Source organism: Balaenoptera musculus, chromosome 17 (assembly GCF_009873245.2).
Source record: "Balaenoptera musculus isolate JJ_BM4_2016_0621 chromosome 17, mBalMus1.pri.v3, whole genome shotgun sequence".
Taxonomy (NCBI): Eukaryota; Metazoa; Chordata; class Mammalia; order Artiodactyla; family Balaenopteridae; genus Balaenoptera; species Balaenoptera musculus.
Genome location: NC_045801.1, coordinates 12,592,300 through 12,618,263, shown reverse-complemented (window position 1 = coordinate 12,618,263; position 25,964 = coordinate 12,592,300). Strand labels below are relative to the sequence as shown.

Sequence of the window (25,964 nt, the reverse complement as noted above, 5' to 3'; positions counted from 1 at the left end):
CAAAGCATTTTTCTCAGATATTATCTTCTTCCGTTGACAACGGGGTAGTGCTGTCAAATGCTGTCTCCCCCATGCTTTCAGCTTTTGGGGGGAGCTTGGCTGGGAACCCGGGAATCTCTTGACTCTAGATCCTTTCTTCAGGGGACAGAGGTGGGTCCTCACTCTCCGTCCTGGGGGAAGGGTAGGGTTTAGGAACTGTTTCCGGAGCTAGACTTCTGCACTCCCCACCAGCCTCTCCCCCGCGGAGGACTTGGGCACTGTTCCCACGTATCCTGTGCCTTTGTTTCTTGAGCTGTAAAATGGCCATCCCAAGAGTCCCCAGCCGCCTCCTGGGTGGTGGTAGGGCTGAGAGCACTGCCCAGTTCTCCTGGCACTGGAGTTGGAGAACTGGGAGAGGACTACTTTCGGTGGTGTTCCCACCTTGCTTTCGCAGCAGCTCTGGAGTTCCAGGGACCTACGGGCTGGTCTCCTGGCCACCAGACCTTAGCGCCCTCAAGTGTAGTGGGTTGTGCTGCTCCTTCTGGGTCTGTAATCATTCTGGTCCCTCCACCCCTGAAAATAGGGGGATGTGTAGTGAGTGACAGCTGTGTACAGCGACGCGGCATTGTACAGCACGGAATGGCTCAGACTCAGAGCAGGCTTACACAGGAACTGGGTTGATTTCCTTTCCTAACTTCGTATTAAAAAAATAAGCGAACAAACATTTTTGAAGAGGTAAGTCATTCACAAGACAAGCCACAGAAGGGATAAAAGAGTTTTCAGTGAAGACCCCTACCCTTTTTGTCCCCAGACCCATTTTTCTCCTCGCTGATGACACTGATGTCCCCAGTGTGTCGGGTCTCCCAGAGATCCTCCTTGCGTTGCTGAAACTCCTTGAACAGGAAGCTGTGTTTCTGTGACCGCATCTCAAAACAGGTGTCGAGCATCAAATGTGTAGAGTGCTAGGGTGGCCGTGAGGGGCGAACACAGGACAGGGAGCCTGGATCTCAGCCCCCTGTAGCTGCATTGGAACCTCAGCATTACGGGGCCTGGGGCCTCGGCTTCAGGGGCAGGGCTGGGCTTGGTACTGGCTGCTCCTTGGCCTGGAGTGCCTGCCTCCCTGCTGCCTGTGGAAATCCTGTGGATGCAGCTTGGGCGCAAATCCCAGCTCACTCGTGCTCCAGATTAAACCCCGGGCAGGAGGCTGTCTCCAGCCTCAGTTTCCTGCAGTGTGGAAGCGGAATAACAGTAGAATCTGCCTGAAGGGTTCTTGGGGGAATCAAATGACTCAAGATGCAGACAGCTCTCGTAACACTGCCTGGCACGTAGCGAAAGCCAGCCTTGGCTGCTGTGGTCCATGCTGCCTCTGCCTTCCTCCAGGGTGCCCCCCGACCCCCCGCTGGATGGCAAGGGTGTGGGCCCTCCAAACCTGGCCCTGGGACGTGGGAATACAAGTAGCCATCATCTGTCTTTCTTTTTCTTGGCAGGAGGGGTGGTAGTTCAGATTCAACTTCAGTTTTATCCTTTGTAGTGTCCTACACAGTAAATCATAACATGTATACATCAGGTGACTGGGTTTTGGTGGGAAAGGCTTATGGTTTGGGCCTGCATAGATGGTCTGTACTAGACCTTTAGGCCTGTTACCACCCTCCTGCGCACCCCCCCTACCGCCGGCTCTTGGGCATCTTTTACTTGGGAATGATTTCAGACCGGCAGAAAAAATTACAACGATGATACGAGAACTACCATACACCCAGATTCACTGATTGTTAACTCTCTCTGCACCCTGCCCCCGGCACGCACACACACACACGCACGTGCACACACAGACACACACACTCACACAATTTTTCTTCTGAACCATTTCAGGGTAAATTGCAGACATTGCCCTTTTATCCCTAAACGTTCTGTGTGTGTTTCCTAAGAACAAGGACATTCTCTTACATAACCACAGTGTAATGATCAAATTCTGGAAATTGAGCATTGCTACAATTGTATTATCTAATCCACAGGCCATGCACAGTTTCATCAGTTGCCCCAATAATGTCCTTTTGGACTGTTTCTTTCTGATTCCAGGTCAGCACTGTGTTTAGTGGCTATGTCTCTTTAGCCTCCTTTTATCCTAGAGCAGTTCCTCGGCTGTTCTTGACCTTGACATTTTGGAAGAGTCCAGGCCAGTCGCTTTGTAGGATGCCCCTTAGTTGGGGTCGGGGCCTTCATTCTTTTTTTTAATTTTTATTTATTTATTTATTTATTCATGGCTGTGTTGGGTCTTCGTTTCTGTGCGAGGGCTTTCTCTAGTTGCGGCAAGCGGGGGCCACTCTTCATCACGGTGCGCGGGCCTCTCACTATCGCAGCCTCTCTTGTTGCGGAGCACAGGCTCCAGATGCGCAGACTCAGTAGTTGTGGCTCACGGGCCTAGTTGCTCCGCAGCACGTGGGATCTTCCCAGACCAGGGCTCGAACCCGTGTCCCCTGCATTGGCAGGCGGATTCTCAACCACTGCGCCACCAGGGAAGCCCAAGGGCCTTCATTCTTGAAAGCTCATACTGTACCCCTTGCTTTGCTATGTGTGCCCCTGTAATCCTTGGTGGTGCCATGTGGCTGGTCCATATTTTGTAGATGAGGAAACTGAGGCATAGGGAGGTCAAGTGACTGGTCCCTGGTCACATTCCCAGGAAGTGGCAGAGGTGGGATTCAAATCCAGGACTGTCAGTCTGCCTGCGAGGCAAGAGGAATAATGACAGCGATTAGACACTGAGAATAACAAAAGTGTTAAGCATTTACCCTGAGCCACACGTCGCGTTATACTTTCTGCGTACATTGCTGTGGTCCCCACCCCAGTCTCGGAAGGTAGCTGCTCTCACCAGCCCTGATTTACAGATGATGATCAGAGAGGTTAAGTAGACTGCCCAGGGTGCACGGGTGCTGACTGGTGGGAACTAGCTCTGACCCAGACAGCCTGTGTTCTGAGTCTGTACATGTTGCCTCTGCGTTCTGGCCTTCTGGATCCCATAGAATCCGGGGCAAGCGTGCAAGCCAGGCTGGGGCCTTCACCAGCTTTTCCCCCTCCAGGAGAGGCACAGGAGTACCTGTGTTTATGTCCTTTTCCGGGGCCTTCTCCAGGGGGAACAAACACATCCCAAGGCCAGGGCCTGCTCTCAGGGGCTTCCTGGGGGAAGCCGTCTTGTCCTCTGCTCCTGGAGGCACTGCAGCCCACCACTATGGTCTGTTTGCTGTGAACGGATGGCATTTTGATGATTTCCAGGTCAGGAGTCCCCGTGCGGTCGCTTATTTCATGGCTGGCTCACTCTCTCCTGCCAGGCAGCCCAGGGCCCTGTATGGGGTGGCTGGTCCCGGCTGCCATCAGTGTGCCCAGGTGGCCCTGCTGCCCACGCAGCATCCATGTGGCGTCCGGGCCGGCTGCCCGGTGACACGGTGGCCTTGCTCACAGCAGAGCTGGTGATTAATCACCGGTGCTGTATGTCACACTCTGTGCCCCTTACCTCCTCGTTGGAGAAAGGAAGATGGTACAGCCCCTTTTTACAGGTGGTAGAAAGGAGTAGACGCTCTGGAACTGTGACACGCTTGAGATGCTATAGGCAGAGCAAGGAAGATCCCGGCCAAGGGGCTGGTGTCTGGGCCCCCATCCGCCTCTCACTTCCTTGGGACCTTGGGGGTCAGGGGTCTGCCCGTGATGGGCACTCAGGCTCCCCGTTCATCAGAGCACAGCGCTGGGCCCCAGCAGTGATCTCCCTCCGTCCCGGGCGACATCGGGGAAGTATCGTCAGCACCCCTGTGAAAGCCCGTGGCCCCCTTGGTTCAGGTTCAAGTGTAGAGTATCTCCGTGAGCCACAGAGCAGGTGAAAGTCTATCCTTTGGACAGCGCGTCAGGCAGGAAGGTCTAGGAGCGGCGGCCCCTTCACCCTTCAGGCCCAGGCCGCGGGCACATGCTACCCGCTGGCCCTCCTCCTGCCGCCCTGCTTCCTCTTCTGCCGGGGTTGCCAGATTCCTGGGAGGAGCGGCCGTGCGCATCCCGTCACCCCGTGCCAGGCCACTCTCCTCTTTCCCTGGCTCGTCTCTCTACGTGACCGCACTGCCTGTCAGGCTCCGTGTGTTTAGGCAGGGCTGTGACCTCCCCGCTCTGTGACCTTCCCACCCCGGCCACCCTGGCCAGCCCAGGCCGCCCTCCCCCCATGCTCTGGCAGCGCGCCTCTCTCTGGCTGGGCCGACTCCTGGGAGAAAGTTAGAAATTTTAGTTCCCTAATTTCCATGGAACATTGCTCCGTGCATATGGTTTAAAACATTAATTAAAAACATTAATCAATCTGGCTGCCTTGGAGAGAGGTTCTTTTTCCGCAGGAGCCGATGTCCTGGTTCCTGCAGGCTCCTTACAAGGAGGAGGGGTAGGAGTGAGTCCGCACGCCAACAATTCAACCACGGATTTGCCGACACCAGTCAGGCAGCCTCCTTAGCCCGAGCTTTAGTTTCCACATCTGTAAAGGGGAGATGATGGTCATACCTGTGACCTGACCTCCTGGGGTCCTGGTAGGTGCTCACGGAGGTCCGGGAGGATATTCCTTAGCAAAGTGTCCCATACTGAGTGTGCACCTAAGTGGCACTGTTGATACGATTAATTACATTTCCCTAGTACTTGTAGCCCCTTTTGTGTGCACTATCTCACTTCATCCTGGCAGCACATCTGGGAGATGGGGGAAGTGTCATAATCCATTCCATTTCACAGATGAATAAACTGAGACGTGAGAGCCACAGCCAGGCCTGGAGCTGAGTAGCTGTGACGCAGACCTCAGCTTTTAGTGCTGTTTGCGTTGGCTTCACTTGTGCCCTTAGCCCCGTGTACTGAGGCCCCGCACTGAACAAGTCATGGTGGTGAGACAGGAAGAGGGGAGACCTTGTTTTCCTCCCCTGATTGGGAGGAGACGAAGAAGTTAGGGCCCGGGCATGTGCTTAAGTGCGGTATTAATGGCAGCTGACGTTTGTAAGTGTTCCTAACGCGCCAGGCCAAGAGCTAAGCTCTGCAGAGGTTCTCACCTCACACTAAGAGCAAACCTTTAAGATGATAAACTGAGGCTCAGAGAGCTGAAGCCGCTCGTTCAGGCTCCTCAAAGGACCTTTTCAGTCGCAGAGCTGGGATGCCAAGCCAGGCACTCTGACAAGAGCCTACAGTCAACCAGGAAGCTGGGCTGCTGCCTTTTTTGGGTAATGAAGCGAATGCATTTCGACAATGAGGCAAAAAGTGCTTTCCTGGTCAAAATGTCTGAGAAGCGTGGGAGGCTGCCCGCAGAGGGAGCGTGGATGTGCTGAGGATGGCATCTTTCTCAGCGCATGGCTAGTCAAGGGGGCTTCTCTGAGGGAGGGGGGATTTGCCCTCTCCTGCTGGGAACTGGGATTCGGATGGATGAAACCAGCGCTTGATGGGAGCAGACAGGAACTCTCCGGGGCTTGCGGAGCTCTTGTAGGTCGGTCCGTGATGCTAACACATCCAAGGGAGGAACGTGACAACCAGAGGCTTCGGAGAGGCAAACCGGGGCCAAGTTCTTTTTCCTGGAGGAGAGAGAGGGAACTGATGGCGGGGAATCCAAACTGCCTGACCTCCTCCCTCTCAGCTGAGAGAGCAGCCTGTGTGCTGCTCCGCCTGTCCCAGACTTGAGGGCAAATTCCCCTTCAGAACTTGTCAGCCTTCTGTCTCCCGAGTCTGTGCTCACCGAGCCTCTTCTCCTTGATGATCTGGCTGCCACGAGGCTGGGAGTTTTTGCGGGGAGTAGGGGTGGGCAGGAGGGAGGTCTGGAAGGGGAAAGGATCACCCCGTTGTAAATGTGACAGTGTGGTTTTCTGTGGGTGCCGCCCCGCCCCTTGAAGGAGAGGAGAGGGTCTGTGTCTGTGCCCACCCAGCTGAGCGTTCAGCCCTGCTTCCTGGGATTTTAGGAGGTCCTCCCAGAGCTGGTAAACCAGGGGGCGGCCCCTGGGTCCCATTCCCCACACCACTTCACCCTTTTGGCCTCTTCATGTAAGCCATCTCCATTAGCAGTTAGGATAAGAATCTCTGGCGAGGCTACGTTTTTGGTTCCCTGAGTAATGCATGATGTCCACTGATCCCATGTTACTACATGACAGTGTTGAGGGCAGATAAAGCTTACAACCAAGTTAATCTGATGCAGCTTCCGTGATTCACGTCCTCCCCACCGTCCGTAGAATGGGTTGGGCTTCCAGGGACTGGCCATTCTCAGAATTAAGTTGTTGGGTATGTTTCTCCTTCCCCTCTTCCCAGAATTCCTGGAATCAGATGAATGAAAAAGCTTTAGCGGGGAAGGAAGGGGGACCATGATTGATGGAGGGGGGGCTTGGGAGTCAGGAACACCTGACCCTCTGTGGCCTGGCTGCTTACATGACTTCTGAAATATGCAGCTGCCAAGACCGATCTCATAGGGTCAAGTGGCTTCATGTGTTCAAATGTCCAACACAGTGCTTGGCACATAATAGCTACTCAATAAATGCCTGCTCTTCAGATGCTTCTCATTTAGCATATAGTAAATATGCACTTCTTATTTTTTAAATGAATGAAATCTCTCATTACCAAATTCATTCATGTGAGCACTGACACTAATAATTCCCTTTTCTTGTATATTTCTAGCATCCTGTTCCACCTGGGATTTAGGTGCCTTTAATTTGAAAAAAAAAAAATACGTATCCATTCAATACTCCAGAGGGACTTGAAAACTGTTCTTCCCTGAACTAAAGCTGGAATATCAAGGGATGTGAAGAATCAAGGTAAGGGATTTTCTCCTCTTGAGCCTTATGGAACCAAAGATGGCTATTGGAATTGGTGATCTCTCGCAACACAGCTTGGGGTGTGGTTTTTGACTGCTTGGCACAGCTTCCTGTGCTTGGGAAGCTGGCTTTCCATAACCCTGATACACAGGACCTGGTTCTCAGCGCCTGGACCTTGGGCCAGGGGGCAATCCCTCTGTCCCCAGCTGAGGAAGGAGTCCACCATCTCCTAGGTGGATATACCACACTTTCCCCCCTGGCAGAAGGTGAGGATGGTCCAGCCATCCTGCTGAGATGTGTGGAGCCCACGCTGGGGAGAGGATGGATAAGTCTGGTGGGATTATGTGATCAGGTCAGCAGACCTTCGGGAGCATCCAGAAGTGATCTCTTCTTCTCTCCCCGCCTGCTTGCACTGCGTGCGCCAGCTTCCAAGTCTCAGGCTGCTTGGGGTAACGGGTAAGAGGTTAAAACTGACGGCTTTAGGCAAACCCGTTTTCCTGGTTTTGCTACTTGCCTCAGCCTCCCCAAGCCTCAATTTCCTCATTTGTAAAGTTGGGGTCCTATTAGTGCCCCAGGAGGATGTTATGGGTGCTGAATGAGATGGTGGAGATAAAGAGTTTACCATTCTGCCTTTCATGGAGGAGGAAATGCTCCAAAACAGAAGAGGGTTTTTGTTTGTTTGTCTTCAGTGCATTAATTACACCATTTAGAGGTCCTGCCATGCAGCAGGCTATTTCCAAGTCCTTGCTCTGCTGTCCTCTCTGCCTTTCACCTGCCACCAAGTCTGCCTGCGAAACGGCTTGTGAATCACCTTCGGTCGTGCACAGCCCCCTCGACCTGAGAGGAGTTGATTGCTCCCCACACTGGGCTGTAGCTGGAAGTTGGAGGCATGCCTTTATGTGCCATGTGACTTCTCCTGCCCTCCCCTGCCCGTCCCCCGACTCGTCCCCCCAGTCACTGGTGAGCTTGTTTAGAGCAAGGACTCTTACACCCCAGCGTTGGGCCTCCCATTGTGGACACTGAAAGAACAAATGAATGAATAATTGAAAAAGAGGGCATAGAGAGGAAAAGCCAGAGTGGGAACCAAAGGGAGAAAGTTTCTAAAGATTTAGAGCAAAGAGTGAGGTCGGTTGCATCTTTTTTTTTTCTTCAGCAAGGTGTTGAGAAGAATAAGTAACATGATGGAAAAAGGAAAAATGAGTCCTACCACACATTGGAGAGCCCTTCAAGGGTGGAAATTTGGGTGAGAAAGTGTGAACTGGTGAGGAGACAGTTAGGGAAGCAGAACTGGGGAAGCAGCTGAGGGTCGTGCCGACGTGCTCCTCCTCGTGTTGGTGTGGAGGTGGAGAGCACGAGACCTTGCCCTTCGGTCAACGTGGGGGCCGGCCCTGACACACAGAGGGTTCTCCACATTCACCAGGCATCTGGGAGGCCTGGGGAGGGTCCCTTGTCCATTCTGAGAGGCTTCCCGGGGAAGGTGCTGCCCCTTGAGACTCTTGGCAGATGCGTATGAATGAGACCTACCAGGAGCTGAGCTGATGAACACTGGCGAAGCCTTTCCGTCCTCGGGCGCTCAGCGGCCCTGCACGCTCACGTTCCCCACTCGCTTTTATTCCACGATCTACCTGCTGATTCTGGTGTCAGAAGGCAGCTGCAGTGAGTGCAGCTCTCAGGCCATCCTGTGAGAGCGCTGCATGCCTTTTTTGGGCCCTCGAGCACTCAACCAGCCCTTGAGTTTTGTTTCAGAAGCGCACGCTCCCGGTCCAGGCCATCCGCTTGGGCAGCAGGAGTGTGTGCGTGGACGTGCAGTCACCTGTTCTGGGATTCCCCCCTCCCGGTAGCACCTGCAGGGCTGGAGCGGGCTGTTCCCGCGTCCGGGAAAACGGCAGATAGGAGTCCAGCCACTGGGGCAGAGGATCTGAAAGCTGGAAGGACCGTTCTGTTGATGGAGGAAAGGCTTGGCCGGTCTGTCTGGGGAGTAATGGGAGAGGAAGTTCCCTAGAATTCAGCCGCTGGGAGCAGACAGAGCAGGAGGGGACGCTGGGAATCCGAGGCTCGCAGGCCTGAAGGCGTCCCCGGTCAGGGCTGCTCTGTCCTAGGGGCTCTGAGAAAAGCCCAAACATCTGTGCTCGTGCCTGTGGTTCTCCTTGTTCTAAAGGCACTGCTCTCCCGCTGGGAGCCTGTCTTCCCTCATCCCTGCCTAGAAATCAGCTCACCTGGGCTGCACGCCAACAGCAGGCCTCCACACCCTTCCCATCCCTGGGACTGTTTGCACTGTTCCCGCCATAACCGGGATTTTACCCCAGTTGCACTTCCCTCTACCCGCTGTGACCCTGGGCAAGTCCTTTATAGCTCTCCACGCGTCTTTTTCTCAGCTGCAGCACCTGGCCTGAGGAGATGGTCAGTGAGAGGGAGCCCTTGTTATCTGCTTCTCTGCCCCCTCCTTACCTGTCTGGCTCCTGACAGTGTGACTCTCTCGCACCCCGGCCCCCCCTCGCACCTGCGCGCAGCGTTGCCTTCTTCCCTTTGACGCTCACCTTGCTTTTCTGGACTCCTCTCCTGGGCCCGCCTCCCTCTGGGAGCGTCTCTTGGGTCCTGCCTGATACTCCCAAGCCAGCCCTCTCTAGTCTTTGGTGAGAGGGTGTCTGAAGGCACCTGCCCGCCTGTCCTCAGACACGAGCCAGCCCTGGTCTTTGGCCACAGGGTACGTGTGTCAAGGTTGCTTCCTTTATTCAGTGTCCGGAGTGTTTGCTGAAAGAATTCCCGACCCACTCGGAACTCTACCCTTGAAACAGAAACGGATTCTCAAAACACCTCTGCTACTGGCCCATTTTACTATTACTGTTTCTTGTGGTTTCATATTGAGGTTTTGGCTCATTGCATTTGACCTGGAGTTTATTTTTAGTAGTGAAGACAGAGTTCAATTAATGTCAGAACAGGAGGGCAAATGCAGAGGAGGGATTCATAAGTCTAGGGGAAAATGTGCCTAGTTTTGCTTATTCTGATAACATCTGTCACACCAGCAGATGCCGAGCTTTCTCGGCGGTGCCCGCGATGGGCTTTGCAGAGGCTGGCAGTCCGAGCCACCCCCTGAAAGCGAAAGCGTTTCTGGGTCTCCTTCAGTCCAATGTATCCAGCAGCTGGCCGCACGGATGAGTACCCACCGCAGTTATCACTGCGGGTGATAGTTATTATAATCAATATTAAAGGCCAGGCTTTGGAACCTTCACTTCTTATCTCCCCAGTGGCTTTGGGTTCCTTCTGTCTCCGGAAGCAGCGTCCAACTCGTGTGAACACCAGCTCTTCTCCCTCGATTGGGAATGTTTTGAGAACAGGCTCTGGGTCTTGCTCTCTCTTTCGCCCCAGCTTTTGGCACCATGACAGGCGTACAGGACATGCTTGGGGAATGTTTTCTTGGATTGCCTGCACTTTTGGACACTGAGTTGGGGTTAGAAAGTCAGAAATCATGCACGGAGTGCTGTTCCTTCAAGGGCTCCCGGGTCTGTTCTGGGATTTTGGGGAAACTAAGCACTGTTTGCTTAGGACTTTATAGAGTTTATAAAAGTTCTTTTTTGTTCTTCCGTCTTTCTTTTATCCCATGACTATTTACGGAGAACCTGCATTGTGCCACTCCGCAGGATGCCTGCAAAAAAGGAGGGACGAACCACTGTTCTGGCCCCCAAGGCAATCCGGAGACGGAGGCTGGCTTTATGGATTCCCATTATGGACTATATGTTCGTGTCCCCCCACCCCCCCCAAAGTCAGATGTAGAAACCCTAATCCCCAGTGTAATGGTGTCAGGAGGTGGGGCCCTTGGGAGGTGGCCAGGTCATAAGGGTGGAGCCCTCAGGATGGGATTAATGCCCTTATAAGAAGAGACACGGGAGAGTAACCTCTCTCTCTGCTCTCTGAGATGTGCAGACACAGCCAGAAGACAGCCTTCTGCAAACCAGGAACTGAGTCAGCTGCACCTTGATCTTGGACTGCCGGCCTCCGGAACCGTGAGGAATAAATTTCCATTGTTTAAGCCACGCAGTCTGTGATATCTTGTTTATAGCAGCCTGAGCAGGATAGGACTCCTGTATTTCACAGACGGATGCGTTGGAGACGCAGAGCAGTTGTGCTGCTGGGAGCCCCCTGCTAGCTGGTGGTGGATCTCACAAATGAGCGCGATCTTCTGAATCTAGGCACCTGAACCTGCTCCCCCGCTGCCCGCCACGTGATCCGCAGGCGTGTCTGGACTTTCTCTTTGCTGCTCCTCTCTGCTCCATCTGTTTCTCCCTCCCCTCCCCTCCCCTCTTCTCCCTTTTTCTCTGCTGTCCCCCTTTTCCCCTCTCCCAGTTCTTGTTGCTTCTGCAGATGAAGATCTTTCTCTCTGTGGTGCCTTTCGGGGGAAGGTACCTGATGGCAATGGCGTTGTACTTGTGCTCTTCCTGCCTGGGGTGGTGTCTGTCCCACCGAATCCACTGCCCCAGCACCTAGTGTGGGGACTGACGTGATGTAGCAACTTCCTCCCTCCCTCCCTGCCCTCTTCCACTGTCCCACTGTGAGCCAGGTGTTGCACCCAGCTATGGGAGACAACAGAGTAGGTAAAAGACACCCTGGGGGAGACACGGTATATTTGAACAACTGTTGTTTGCACAGCGTCATGGACCGGATGTTTGGACACCCTCCAAATCCCCAGCTTCGTATGCTGAAAGTCCTAACCCTGAGTGTGGCTGTACTGGAATTAAGGGAGTAATTAGGTTAAATGAGGTCATGAGGGTGGAGCCCTGCTCTGATAGGAGAGCTCACTAGAGACCTCCCTCTCCCTCTCTCTCTGCCATGTGAGGACACGGCGGGAAGGTGGCTGTTTGCAAGCCAGGGAGAGAGCTCTCAAATCTCGAGACCCTTGATCTCGGACTTCTGTGCTCCAGAACTGTGAGAATAAACGTCTGTTGTGTGAGCCACAAAGCCTCTGGTGTTTTGTTATGGCAGCCCGAGCTGACTAAGACACACGGTGGATGCACGTCTCAGGCCATAGGCTGCAGGGTAGTTTGATTGCCTTGGTCCCAAAGCCTCTCTTGTGGCGTCGAGCTGAGGCTGATGCCTGTGAAGCTTCCCAATCCCATCTTTAAAACAAGGAGCCCAAACCGAGGTCTCTTGTCCTGCTCTGTCTGAATCCGGACGTTCAGGGTTTCCCTAAGCTGGACCCAATCCTATGTTTTCACTCTTCTTCCTTGCTCAGGTGTACTTAGGTGTGTACTGAACTCTCCTGTGGTCGTAGCATCAGGCTCCTGGAAGCAGCAGCAGCTCTGGACTCCTGGTCTTGCTCCTTGTGATCCACTGGGCTGCCTCCCTTTTAAGATGCTCTCCCCATGTTACGGGAGATCGTTCATTTCGTTAGTCGTTTGTGCATTGTACTTGTCCATCAGTTTGCCTCCTGAAGTACTAAGCACTGGGTATTCTAATAGCTCCTGTTAGGCACCACTAATAACGTTCTGTCCTTATAGGAGTAGCAGTGGTGCGTATGTTGTATGATGAAGATTCTGCTACTAATACTACCAGTAATAATAGTAAAAATAATAATAACTCAAATGTATTATTCATAGTGTTCCCAACACCTTACATATATTATCTCAATTGCTTTTCAGAGCATATGAGGAAATGGGGATTAACTAATATGCCCAAGATGGCAAATGGAGGCGTCTCTCCATGGGATGGATGTGAAGCCCATGCTAGTGCTGCTATGTGCTTTTGCATAATTTCAAGCTCTCTCTTTTTTTAACTTGAGGCTAACGTTTAGAAGCTTTTACTAATGAGAGGACTGTTTGCTAAATTGATGTAAGCGCTACACATCACCAATAACTCCGTCCTGGTGTGTCTCTCCGTGCCTTTTATCGTAGCCCCCAGACGCCTCCTGTTCCCTCCAGGAGACCTCCCAGCTTGGGCTCTAGGTTTTCTCCAGGTTTCACCCATCCTTTTCTGCTCCCCTGGGACCCAGGTTTACCTGGCGGAACTGGACAAAGTGTGAGACCCAGCAGGTTTTTTTTGTTTTTAATTTTTAAATTTTTTATTTATTTATTTTTGGCTGCATTGGGTCTTCGTTGCTGCGTGCGGGCTTTCTCTAGTTCTGGTGAGCGGGGGCTACTTTTCGTTGCGGTGCACGGGCTTCCCATCGCAGTGGCTTCTCTTGTTGCGGAGCTCGGGCTCTAGGCCTGCGGGCTTCAGTAGTTGTGGCACACGGGCTCAGTAGTTGTGGTGCACGGGCTTAGTTGCTCCGCGGCATGAGGGATCTTCCCGGACCAGGGCTCGAACCCGTGTCCCCTGCATTGGCAGGTGGATTCTTAACCACTGCGCCACCAGGGAAGCCCCCAGACCCAGCAGGTTCATCCCTGGTTTGTAATGGAGTGAACAGCAGAGCTCCACAAAGCTGTCTAGTGACCTGGCTTCTTCCGGGACGCAGGTGGCTTTCAGAAACCCTGAGCTGCCAAGGCTCCGTGTCCTCCTTGTTGCTCTCAGTGATGCCTGGTCTGCTGGGAATTCACACTCTTTGACTCCCAGCCATTTTCTCTCCAGTTCTGTCCCTCTCCTGGAGCTGGTTGTAATGGGTGCCTTTATGAAAAAAATACCCATTGTGGGATGCAAGGCATCTGGAGGATATTTTTTTTCTCCCTCCAAAGATGAAACCTTAAGACTGAGGGATCCACCCTCAGTCTTGTAGGCCAAGCGTCCTACAATGTCTGGCCGCAAGGACTCAGAGGGGCATTCTTCTGCTGTTGCAAAGCAGAGGCCCCCGGCTTCATCCCCGCGGGAAATCAGAAGTGGGAGGGCCGTTAAAAATTGTTGGCTTAAGGAAAAGTTTCATCAAAATAGAAATAAGAGGGAAAAAAGAAAAGGCCATCTAAAGTGTCACCCTCCCTGAGCTGGCCTCTCCCCTGAGTATCAGCACTACCCCTGCTGGAGTGGGAGTTGAATTGGGAAAGCGACTGGCCATGGGGGGTGGGGGTGGGGGAGGGGTACTACACAGGGAGCAGAGAGGAGATGCGTGCCCAGGTCTCTCTGCTTCGCCACCTGCCAGCCCCTTGCCAGCTGGGACAAAGGCTCTAGGTGCTTTTGAGCCTCGGTTCCTTGCTCTGAGGACCCAATGACACGGTTGCCTGTGACTCCTCAAGTCACCGGAGATGCTCCACCCACGGGCGCTGAGCTGAGGAATTCATTGGTCATTTGCTGCCAGGCTTTGAACTTCATTTTCCTCAGCTCTAATTGAAAGCAGAGTGCTGGATGGCTGCCCTGGTCTGTCAGTCCCTCCCAGCTTACACATTTCACATTCACGCCAGTTCCCTTTTCGGGATTGATAGAATGTTTTCAGAGTTTAATGGGAACCGTATACAACAGTCGTCACGAGGAGCAGAAATTGAAGGAAATATTCCAGGTGTCATAATTTTTCCACTCCCCTACACACTTTTCACCACACATTTTTGAAAACAAACTTTATTTTTAGAACAGTTTCTGATTTTACTGAAAAATTGTGAAGATAGTTCACAATTTTGAACTATCTTCAAAGTATATGGGACGATCCCATATAGCCCACATCCAGTTCTCCCTACTGCTGACTTCTTACATTAGCGTGGCACAGTTGTTACAATTAGTGATCAATATTGATGCGTTATTATTATGAACTACAGTTTATACATTTTTTTTAGGTTTCCTTAATGTTTACCTGATGTCCTTTTTCTGTCCCACCATCCCATCCAGGATACTGTATTACATTAAGTTGTCAGGTCTCCTTAGGCTCCTGTTGGCTGTGAAGGTTTCTCAGACTTTCCTTGTTTTTGATGACCTTGATAGTTTTGAGGAGTACAGGTCAGGTATTTTATAGATTGTCCCTTTATTAGGATTTGTCTGATGTTTTTCTCATCATTAGTGTGAGATGACGCGTCTGAGGAGGAAGAGTGCAGGCGTAAAGTAACCTTGACCGCCTGGCTACGCTACTGTTTGTTAGATTTCTCCACCATGAAAATACCTGCCCCCGCCCGCTTCCTCACCGTACTTGGAAGGATGTCACACCTCTGGAGTGGGGCGTTTTGCTCCCCCTTGATGGCGAAGTATCTACACAAATTATTTGGAATTCTCCTTGGGAGATTTGTCTCTTCTCCCCCATTTCTTTATATCCATATGGACTTGTGGATATTTTTATAGACTTTGGATGCTAATTCAATATGACTTTATGTTGCTCGTAAAGCAACATTGAGCAACGTTATGTTGCTCAACTTCTTCCAGCTTTGGCCATTGGGAGCTCTTTCAGTTGGCTCCTGGGTCCTTTTGATATACGCCCATCATCATTGCCGGGGGGACGGGGAGGATGTTTGTTTTTTGCTTTTTTTTTTTTTTTTTTTGAGCATTTCCTTACTTTCTGGCATGACAAGGTGCTCCAGGCTCATCCTGTATATTTCCTGCCCCAGACCTAGAATCAGCCATTTCTCCAAGGAGCCCTGGTTTGCTTTATTGGAACATGGTATTAGAAACCAACGTATGGGGCTTCCCTGGTGGCGCAGTGGTTGAGAATCTGCCTGCTAATGCAGGGGACATGGGTTCGAGCCCTGGTCTGGGAAGATCCCACATGCCGCGGAGCAACTGGGCCCGTGAGCCACAACTACTGAGCCTGCGCGTCTGGAGCCTGTGCTCCGCGACGGGAGAGGCCGCGACAGTGAGAGGCCCGCGTACCGCGATGAAGAGTGGCCCCCGCTCGCCGCAACTAGAGAAAGCCCTCGCACAGAAACGAAGACCCAACACAGCCAAAATAAATAAATTAAAAAAAAACCCAACAAAACCAACGTCTGGGTGTGAGATGTGTTCATTGCTGCTGGGGCATCACTGCTTCTAAGCCTTCTTAGCCGACAGAGCAATGAAATATGTGTGGGTGTCCTAACCCATGTGTATACACATGTGTATAAATGTTTCCATAGGTATCCATCGTATCTCTGTTAAGCTAACCACGAATTCATACTGATGTTCCAACTCTAATCCATTTCTACTCCATACACTTTTGAACAGACAGACTTATTTATTTGCCCATGTTGGTCGGCAAGAGGAAGGACTGAATGGTAAGTTCTAAAAGTCCACATGGGCAGAGAGCAGTGGGATGAGAACGCTGGACTTTCCCCTGTGGACAGTGTAGTCTCGTGAGCGGAAGTCAAGAGTTGGACACAGTTGGACAGAAACTCAGAAACATGTGCCGCCCAGAACGCTGTCACACTCACAGGCCTTGTGTGCCTTCTGTCCTCCTGGGAAGCCTGTCCTGTCCTCCCTCCCCTCCCATGTTATCCCCACACTCTACCCTCTCCCCGCACACACTCCTAGAGTCCCCTGGGCTTACCCCATCAGAAATATACCCACTTAAAAAAAATTCTTTGCCTGTCTGCCGCTCCCAAGTAGACCACATCCCTGAGGGAAGCACTGCGTCTCGCAGGCAGTGCCTTGCACAGTCCCCCAAAACCAAAGCCAGGTCCGTCCATTCACTTTCAGAGTTTGTTGGGGGAATAAAGCAGTGGACAAGACACATGCCCCTGCCTTGTTGGAACCTGAGACACACTGAATGCAAATGAAGGAATTCACATACAATGCAGAATCCCCTACCCCATTTCCTTTTTGGCCAGGGGTCTCAAACTCAGTTGTCTACAGGGACCAGGCAGGCAATATAAGTAATGACGTGGGCCTGGTGGGCAACTGGAAGGCGTGCATAGCTGATGAAGAGCCAGGACGTCTGGTGTGACATACCGACCTGGCCGCCCGGCTCAGGCTAGCGTCCTGCCTGATGGCCCGCGGTCTGTGCCTGACTAGTTGTTCCTAAGTTTTTGACTAACATGCCCAGTATAAACGGGGTGGTGCCCAGTCCGTGGCCGTTGATCATGGTCCTGGAGAACTGCTGGCCTAGCGTGGCCAGATCTGACTGTTCCAGGGAGACTGGAAGCTGGGGAGGTGGGAGAGTCTTGTCCCTTTCTGTTCACTTCTGTTCGTTCCTGATTATCACTGTAGCAATACTTCTTCCCCTGCCAGCAGCACTTGGTCCCAATAGCAATAGTTGCTTCCAGTTTGCAGGGATTTTTTTGTCCCCTACTCCGGGAACCAGCCTCATTGGCTGCTCTAGAGACGACATCCCCAGCGGGGCTCCCCAGGGTCCCCCAGACTTCTCAGTTTTGATAATCCTACCCCATGCCCCATCCCCATGTGATTGCTCTCTGCAGCTGCTACTTCTCGGCTACCTCGGACTCTCCCTCCTATCTTTTCAGTAAACTGTTCATTCTTTATCTGAAATTCAATGGGTATGTTTCCTCTTCCCATGTTGAGCCTTGATTAATACGCAAGGTGTATTTCTATATTTCCTACCCTTGCCGTTTTCGCTCAGTTGAGCTCAAAGCGGGTTTCCAAGCCTGTCGCTTTGAGGCCCAGACTGCCGCCCCCCACCCCCACCCCCAAACCCACCACCCACCTGCAGCCCCGTGCCCGGAAGCCCTGCGTCTTACGCTCATTGCTTACCGGCTTCACCTGCTCCTGCTGCTTGCGCACAACCACGGGCCACTCCCGGGGGGCTTGCCAGTGGCCCCTTTCCACAGCCTGCTGCGTCTGGAGATGATGCTTTGGGTTTTCCACAATGAACACTGGTCCCCAGGGTGTGCTGGGTTTCTCTGTGTCTGCAGGGGTGCGTGCCTGTGCTGGTGGAAACAACCTTGTCAAAATAAACCAGGGCTATGCTGACAGGGGGAAGTGAGGCTGGCCGGAGGAGAAAACGTGGGCCGGGTGCTTCTTGGGGGGTTTCCTCTGTGCCAGTGCCCTGCAGGAGGCGGCCTCTGCCATACTTCCTGGACCCTTCCGACTCCCCCATGGCCCCCGTTGGACCCAAGACTCTCTTGCTACCTTCCCACGTTGAGCCGTTCACTGAACAGTGTGCCTCCAAACCAGCTCTTCTGCCATGATTTTCCCCTTTGCTCTGAACTCACCGTCCTGACCTGACACATCAACAGTCCTTTTGTCACTCCAGTGCTGCAACTTTATGATTTTCAGGGTCCAATGTGATTGATTAAAAATCTTGACATTCCTCAGGAATTCTCATCGATCGTGATCATTGTGATGCTCAGCTGTGTCAAATGCTGGCCTTTCTGAGCTGGGCGGACTTACTGGGGGTATATATTAGTTTGCTCGGGCTGCTGTAACAGAGTACCCCACCCATGAGGTGGCTCAAAACAACAGAAATGTTTACTCTCACAGCTTTCCAGGCTGGAAGCCTGAAATCACAGTGTCAGCAGGGTTGCCTTCCCTCCAAAGATTCTAGGGAAGAACCCTTCCTTTCCTCCTACCTTCTGGTGGTTGCTGGCAATCCTTGGCCTTCCTTAGCTTGTAGTTGCATCACTCCAATCTCTTCCTCCATCCTCACATAGACTCCTCTCCTGTGCATCTGGTCCAGATTTCCCTTTTCGTATAAGGATTAGGTCTACCCTAATCTGACCTCATGTTAACTTAATTACTTTCACCAAGACCCTATTTCCAAATAAGGTCACACTCACCAGTACTAGGAGTTAGAACGTGAGCATAACTTTTGGGGGGACACAGTTCAACCTGCAACAAGGATATGAAGAAGTGTTACAGCTTCTATTTTTGTTTATTTCTTTCCTATAAAATGTATGTTTTATAATAATATAGGCATTTCTGTGTATAAATTATAAACAAATACTTTTGCAGATACTGGGGGCTATCCTCAATCATGAGTGATGAGGACATAGTTTAAAAACAAACCAATCAGTCCACTGGTCTGGTTTATGGAGGGCCCGGGTCTTAGTCAACCTGGGCTGCCGTAGATCAGGTGGCTTCAACAACAGAAAATGTATTTTCTTACAGTTCTGGCAGCCGGGAAGTCCAAGATCAAGGTGCAGCTGGTTCAGTTTCTGGTGAAAGCGCTCTTCCTGGTTTGCAGACAGCTACTTTCTTGCTGTATCTTCACATAATGGGGCAGGGGTGGGGGCGTGGGAGAGGAGGCACTAGCTTTCAGGTGTCTCTTCTTATATAAGTGCACTAATCCTGTGGCATCAGGGCTCCACCCTCATGACCTCATTGAACCTTAATTACCTCCATAAAGGTCCTATCTCCAAATAGAGTTACACTGGGGATCGGGACTTTAACATATAAAGTTGGGGGAGGACACAATTCAGTCTATAGCAGGTCCCATCTTCTGGATTTTGTTATACAGTAAGATTCCCTTGGTTCTTATGAATTATAAGAAAAACTTAAAGTCTGGTGTGGTGGATAGATCCCAACTTTAGTTCCACATACACCTCGTTTTTGTCCTGGCTTTCTTATCCCTTTATATTTATTTTTTTAATTTTACCATCAGTAGCTGGGTGCTGTGGGCAAGCTAAATGCCCTCTCTGAGCCTCACTTTCTACCTTTGTGACACAGAGATAATGCCTACTTAGGGAATTGTTTGGGAGGGTAAGTGAGGTCACTAAGTAGATGCTTAGTAGCTGTGAGCAGTTTTCCTTTCTGCCCAGATCTCACTCTTCCCTGCCCTCCAGCAACGGCTGCCCTGCCCCTGCCCAAGGAGGGTGGGAAAGTTTTGAGGGGGTAAATCCTTAGTCCTGGGGGGTGGCTCTAGACAACGTTGTGTCTGAGGCCTTCATGGGCCCTATCTGTCTTTCTCAGCCCTTGTGTTTGTCATCCAGCTGTGTCTCGTCTGCACTCACCATTAGTAATGTCATCATTTTGCGATTCAACCATCATTTTGGTTTTTGTACGTGGATTGTCTTGACTCAGCCTAGCTTGTAAAGCAGATCTGTGGGATCCAGCCCACGTGTGTACAGCAGGTGATCAGCGACTGTATTTGTTGGGTTTATTGGGTGGGGGAGAAGGGAGGGCTTTAGCCCGGGTGCCAGCCCTCCTTCACTTTCTTACCTTTGTTCATCTCAGAGGAGGCAGGCGGTGGGATGAACAGGCTCTCCTCTTCCCTTCACTGCCTACTGCCCTTCTGCTGATGGCCCAGGGCACGGCCAGCATTAAACAAGGTCTGTATAAGCGTAGAGAGGGGCCCGGTAGTGTGGTCCCTTCCAGAAACATGCGTGGGCCTGGAAGTCGCATAAACCCGGTGGGAGTCCTAAGCCTGCCCTTTACTGCTACCAAGGCCTTGGGCAAAATCTTGGTATTCCCTTTTGCAAAATGGAGCTAATAATGGTACCTGTGTCATTAGGTGGCTGTGAGGAAATGAGCTAATGCATGTACACCCCTAGTACAATAGCCATCCGGACAAGGGGGAGAGGCCTGGGCGGGGAGAACCACTGCTCTCCCGATGCGCTCTGAACTAGGCTTCCAAACACCAAATGCCTCTGTCATCCCCCAGCTCTGCAAGCCCGGCCAAATGCCTTTCCCTCTCTATCTAAGTTTCTGTCTTTGTTTTCTCTAAAGGTTAATAATGCTTTCCGCAAAGTTTAACTTGATGTAATTTACATAAAGTGACATGAAGCAGTTTGTAAAACACAACCCAGAAATTCATAATTATCATTAACAAGTTTGATTGGGAAGCCTCATGACTGCATCTGTACTCTGTTAGACTTTCAGGAGTTATAATTGAAGTCTGGAGCCGAGGCCAGGAGGGGACTGGTGCAAGTTCAAGCTTTTTAAGTCATTCTCAAGTAGCAAACCTATATGGCGTCCTGCAGGTAGATTAGGGCCTTGTCGGCTTTTTTTCCGGTATCTTTAATACACATGCCTGCTGTTGACTCCTGCTTGGCCTGGAGCCCTGACCTTGTCCTCAGAAAATCCCTTCATGTCCAGATGCACCGGTGCTCCGAGTTCTCCTGCTATTCTCACTGCACCTGTCCAGGGGCTGACCCAGCCACAGCCGGCTTCCTTTCCTCCCATGGTAGGCATTCGGGCAGGTTGTAGCGATGAATGTTGTTGGCAAAGGAAAGTGAGTCTTCTTCTGTGCTGCTGGGCGGTGATGAATTGGACCAGCCTCACTGAAGGGAGAGTTGACACTTCTCAACGTTTAGACTGTGTGCACCCTTTGACCCGGCAACTCCCCCCCTCTCCCCCTCCCCCCCACAATGAGTCTGTCCTCTAGAAGTAGGAAAACACATTTCAAAAAATGTTCTTTCACAGCATTGAGAAAGTAGCAGAAGCTGGAGGACAGCCTCACTGATTAACAGTGTCAGACTCAGCAGTCTGAAGAATGAGGTTTTGCGACCATCTCAAGGCTAGATCAGGAGGCACGTGGTGCTGGCTTGTCCCATGACTGATGATGTTTACCTTGATCACTTGATGAGAGTGGTGTCTGCTAGGTTTCTCCACCATAAAGTTACTATTTCTCCCTTTATAATTAGTTAGTATCTTATCAGGAGATCATTTGTTACTATCAATATATAACTGTCATGTTTCTCATCATACTTTCACCTAAGTTTAGCCTCCATTGAAAATTCTTGCCTGAAACTGTTATTACTGTTATTGCCAAACAGTGTCTGTTTCCATCATCACTTCCACACTTATCAGTTGGAATTCTAATGTAAGGAAGAACTTTCCTTTCTTTCTCCATTAAAAAAATTCAATTATTGATATCAGTGTGAACTCATAAATTCTTATTTTATTATATTGCTTATAATCCATGACTATAGATTTTTTCCTCAAATTTTCCTAGAGTTGGCTGATGGGATGCCCTTCAAGTTGGGTTCTATGTCCTTTTGACATTTCCCCATCATTTTTTGAGCACTGCTTTGCTTTCTGGCGCCACGAGATGTTCCAGGCTCATGCTGTGCTCGCCCTGCCCCAGCCCTGGAGTCAGCCATCACTTCTGTGCTATTCTTGCCAGAAGTAGGTAACCTGGATTTAATCTAGAGGAAATACGGACAAACCCAAATTGAGGGACATTCTGCAAAGCCACTGGCCAGTGTTCTTCAAAAACGAAAGAAAGACAAAGCAAGACTAAGGAACGATGCCAGATTAAAGGAGCCTAAGGGGGCATGATGACTAAGGGCAATGTGTGACCCTGGGTTGGCTTCAAAAGACATGATTGGTAAAATTTGAGTAATGTCTCTGGGTTAAACAGTTGGGTTAATGTCTCCAGTTAAACAGGATTATATTAATGTTAATTTCCTGATACAACTTGATCATTATAATGTGGTTATATAAGATATCAGTATTGAGAAATTGCAAGGCTGTGGGAATTCATTCTACTTTCAAACTCTTTTTGTAAGTGTGAAATTATTTCAAAATGAAAAGTAAAAAGAAACTTAAATACAAACAATTGAGATGAATTTATATATACTCATATGGAAAGGTATCCATAATCAATTAATTGAAGAAGAAAAGTTGTAGTATTTTGGGCATAGAATTAGCCCACCTTTGTAAAAACAAGACAGAACAAAATAGTACATAGGCATATTTGCACATGAGAGAAATTCTGAGAAGGGTATGAACTTCCTGTTAACAGACATTTCCGGGAAATGTAATTGGAAGGTGTGAGAAAGTGGGAACTTTGTGATTTTTTTTTTTTTTTAAAGAAAAAGCATGTTTTAATACTATAATGGGAAAGTGATAAGCATGTGGTTTGTGTGGGGAAGTGTGCTTCTGCCGGTGAACGTTCGGTTTGATGTCTTCCATCCAACTCAATTTCTGTTGCGTTTTCTTCCACAGGCAGTGCCCTGCAAAAAAGTCTTACCCTGTGGACACTCACCCATGTTTTGCCCCACTATCCGCTTTCTCGCTTCTGATTCTTTTTTTTTTCTTTCAAAAATTAATTAATTAATTAATTTATTTATTTATTTTTGGCTGTGTTGGGTTTTCGTTTCTGTGCGAGGGCTTTCTCTAGTTGCGGCGAGCGGGGGCCACTCTTCATCGCGGTGCGCGGGCCTCTCACTATCACGGCCTCTCTTGTTGCGGAGCACAGGCTCCAGACACGCAGGCTCAGTAGTCGTGGCTCACGGGCCCAGTTGCTCCACGACATGTGGGATCTTCCCAGACCAGGGCTCGAACCCATGTCCCCTGCATTGGCAGGCAGATTCTCAACCACCGCGCCACCAGGGAAGCCCTCGCTTCTTATTCTTAACAAAGACAGAAAGGGAACCTGCTGACCATGCTGCTAGACAGTGATGCCAGCTGACTCATCTTACCTTTAGCCAATGAAGCTGGCAATTGTTCACTCTGGAACACTTTAGAGAGAACTTTATTCTTAAGCGTGTATCCTTTCGGTCTCCCCAGAGGAGTGTAAATTAGAAACCTGACAGTCCTCATATTTGCTCCTCTAAGGAGCAATGATTCGTTAAGTGGTGCTTGATGTCTCTAAACCCGATTAATTAGTGAACCACCATCAGTTTCTCCCAGGAATTTGTAATGATCACTAGCCTTTTGTAGTTAATGTACAATTTCACTGAGATAGATTTATTTTTATGTATAGGTTTGTTTTCCCGTCTCAGAGCAGATGCTCCTTGATTCAAGCATGGAGAAGAACAAGAATAACATTTCTTGCGGGCCGACTGTGTGCCACGAGCTATTACAGGCTTCGACTAATGTGGCCTCCCTACTACAGTCGGCCCTCTGTATTCTCTGGTTCTGCATCTGTGGATTCAACCAACCGCAGATTGAAAATATTCACCAAAATAATTCCAGAAGGTTCCAAAAAAGCAAAACTTGAATTTGCTGCATGCTGGCAACTATTTACATAGTATTTACGTCGTATTAGGTATTATATGCACTCTAAAGATGATTTAAAGTATACAAGGGGACGTGTGTAGGTTAAATGCAAATACTACACCAATTTTTTTTCTTTATAAGAGTGACTCATTCCGAAATGAGCCCTTTTTTGTGTGTTTTAGGTGAACCAATCAGTGGGGGGCTGGCCCAGGTGGTCTGCGGAAGTTTCTTCCCTGTTTTGGGGGGGGTGGGGTACCCCACGGCATGCAGGATCTTAGTTCTCCGACCAGGGATCGAACCCGTGCCCCCTCCAGTGGAAGCGTGGAGCCTTAACCTCTGGACCGCCAGGAAGTCCCACTACACCATTTTATATCAGGAACTTGAGCATCCCCGGATGCTGGTATCCGTGGAGGTCCTGGAGCCATTCCCCCGAGGATACCGAGGGAGGCCTGTACTAGGGAACATTCTTCCAGTTCTCAGTGAGAAAACTGACCCCCAAAACGTATGGCTGCCACTGGCTCTAGCATGTTCACTGAGTTAGCTCCTAAATGAACTGTCTCCTTCTCTTGCCTGTCCCTTACTCCTCCTGGGGTCCAGAACAGTTGGTGTTTGCTTCCTTCCGCTCCGGGCTGCCCCGTCACCTCCTGCAGCTCCTAAACACCAGCTCCAGTTTTGCCTTCTAAGTACCTTTGCCTTCTTCTGTCGGGGTGTCTCCATGGATGGCTCTCTCAGTAATGATTATAATGACGGTGATAAAAGAAAAACTAAAATATTTGTGGGTAAGTGTCTTTATGGATCCCTTGCTGTGCTGGGCAGAATGGTGAGCTCTCCTAGGCATCATGTCATCATTCCTTCCAACCACCCGATGAGGTGTAGGGCCTCACGGTGGGCTGGGGACCTGAAATCCGCAGCCGGGTCCGTCTAGGAGCCAGAAGCTAATGTCGGTCCAACACGTGTTTTCCACTTCAGTATTCACTTAGGTAGTTAATAAGCTCTTGCACTAGGTTGGTGCAAGCTAGTGAACACGGCCAAATTATGTCTCCCACAAACTTATAGCCACATATTCCCAGACATTATAAATCTGTGGTTGAACTAATACTCAGACACATCACCATTTTATCAATGACATAATCAAGCTCATAATGAAGGATCCCAATTTTAAGTTACACAGCTCAAAATCATATAAAATATTAGGTGTGTGCTTACTTCATTAACAGAGGCACTTTTTTTTTCAACCAGAGGGTATGGAAAATAAGGGGAAAAACTTCAATCTTTCAACAAAAACGATAATCATCTTCCCATAAGTATGGTAAAAGAAATGACAAGATTTTCAGAAACTGTGATTAAAAACTGTTCTGGCTACAGTCAAAAAATCATCATATAACAAGAAAGTATCTCTGTCTTTTTTAAATTATTTGCTACATTAAAGGGCATATTCTATAAGTTCTGGGGAAAACACAGGTACCCTTATACTAGACATATTCAGTAGCCTCTTTTCATTGTTTCTTTCAGGTCCTCCCTGTCACATTGCACCACAGGGCAAACATTAATTGAACTGTAAGCCTTTTTTGTCTGAAGACATTAAAGACATACACGTGTTATTAAATGAAGCTTTAACCGGAGCTTTGTGATTTTTTTCAAAATAGATTTATATATGTGTGTGTGTGTGTGTATATACATATATATATATACACATATATATATACACATATATACATATATATATAAAACAGCACAACGTGAGATTTTGAGAAATACATTAAAAAAATCTCCTAACACTTGGCAAATCTGACAAAAGCAATGGTTTTGCCAATCCTGATGTCTCTGTATGTGAATGTCAGCAGTGTAAACATAAGACATACAAGCACATGACTATACAGGCCCTGTCTTCATTGTTTGAAATGACCAAGCGGGAAAAACCACGCTGTGGCATCCCAATGTTGTGTCAACTAAAAAGTACAGTATTTTAGTATAAAATATTTTAATATTGTAGTAAATTAATGTTTGTATGAGTATTAGTATAAACTATTTTAGTATAAAAATGCACTCAAAATATACAAGTAATGTGCTGGGGATTTGGGCATCTAATCTTTCTAAATTTCTTGTCAATAAAATTCTGGCACAGGAAATAGATTTGAGTAAGAATCCTAGCTTAACACAGTGCAATTTCAGGAAAGTCAACTGATAAAAAAGATCAAAGTGTTCTCAAGGCTGGACAGCAAGAATCTCTCACTAAGTGTTGGGATAGATTGACAGGAGCCCCAAAATGGAAGTTGCAGTTGGACGCAGAGCTAGTGCCGTGTAGTGGAAGGTCTTTTATACTTCCTGCTCACCGAGGATCCACCCTGCTGATGTGCGCCTTAAACTCAGATTCCACTTCCACAGCAGTAGCTAGAGGCAGCCCAGTTTTACTGAAGGCAACAGTTGCTTCCGTGACCTCCAAATCGCTGCTTTTACGTCTTCATACTCTGTCCTACCTTCAGTGAACGCCAGGGCTGCAGTCACCAGACCTCTCCCAAGGCCTGCAGCACAGTGGGCAGCAACGCA

General features: G+C 49.7%; 1 long non-coding RNA gene across 12 annotated transcripts in view; it reads left to right on the top strand.

Moving 5' to 3' along the window:
• LOC118883392 overlaps nucleotides 1-25,964 on the top strand; it is a 378,475-nt gene that overhangs the window by 139,388 nt on the left and 213,123 nt on the right. For 10 of the 12 annotated variants that reach the window (XR_005017002.1, XR_005017008.1, XR_005017011.1 and 7 more), the window contains exon 3: nucleotides 6,631-6,767. This is a non-coding gene — a long non-coding RNA (uncharacterized LOC118883392). Of the gene's footprint in view, nucleotides 1-6,630; nucleotides 6,768-10,680; nucleotides 10,769-25,964 lie in introns of all 12 variants that reach the window. The other 2 variants (XR_005017010.1, XR_005017009.1) reach the window with 2 other exon arrangements.